Source organism: Parasteatoda tepidariorum, chromosome 6 (genome assembly GCF_982258835.1).
Source record: "Parasteatoda tepidariorum strain Cologne lab strain chromosome 6, Ptep-v5.0, whole genome shotgun sequence".
Taxonomy (NCBI): Eukaryota; Metazoa; Arthropoda; class Arachnida; order Araneae; family Theridiidae; genus Parasteatoda; species Parasteatoda tepidariorum.
Window position 1 is genome coordinate 13,377,224 of NC_141760.1, and position 875 is coordinate 13,378,098.

The following is an 875-nucleotide window of genomic DNA, read 5'->3' on the forward strand; positions in this document are numbered from 1 at the left end:
TGATCACACGTGTTGTCAATAGCGTTCACATGAAATGGAGTCTGGCAACAGCTGAACTATTGGATTGTACGCCGTGTGATCAAGGTATCACACTTGGAAAAACAGTAAGAGATATCATCGTAAAAACTAGAATTGTTTCTGCATTTAGTGCTAGGTTTGTTTTAGCTATATCCGTTTTAGTGTTCGTACTATAGCCTTAAAAAAAAACCTAGGGACTTATGAATAACTCCGTACTTTTTGTCCTGATTTTTCTTTAAAAAAATTACATTTGTCTGAATTCAAACTTAGGAATTAAAACACTGGCTAAAGGTTTTTCTAAGTTCTTAATGTTTATTTTTAAAATTAACTATTAAAATGTCATGCTACCAAAAAGACTTAACATACAGTTAGGAACCGCGAAGTGACAGATTTGTGTGGGTGTCCTTCCCCCTTGATAAAGACGGCTAGTAAAATTTAAGTATTAAAATTTAAAATTTAAAGTAAAAAAATGTTTTAAGATGTCCCTATTTCCAACTTATGGAAGAAGTTATATTCAATTGTTATAATTAATCCTTTGCTTTTTTCTGGTACTATAGGTGAACCATGGTACAATAGGTGAACCAGAATGGCTTCATCATGCCTAGCGCCGTATGCAAAAGTATTAAAAAAAAAGATTATGTCTCACTGTAACCTAAATAATAATGTAACCTATTACTATTACTTCTGTAACCTATTACTATAATCTGAAATTCTTTTGGTTAATTTAAGATAGTTAATTGGTATGTAATAATGTACCAATTAGCTATCTTAAATTATGTGTAATTATGTATAATTATCTTATCTTATGAGTAAAAACTTACGTAATAACATTTACTGAAAGAAAAAGTATGCTCAGA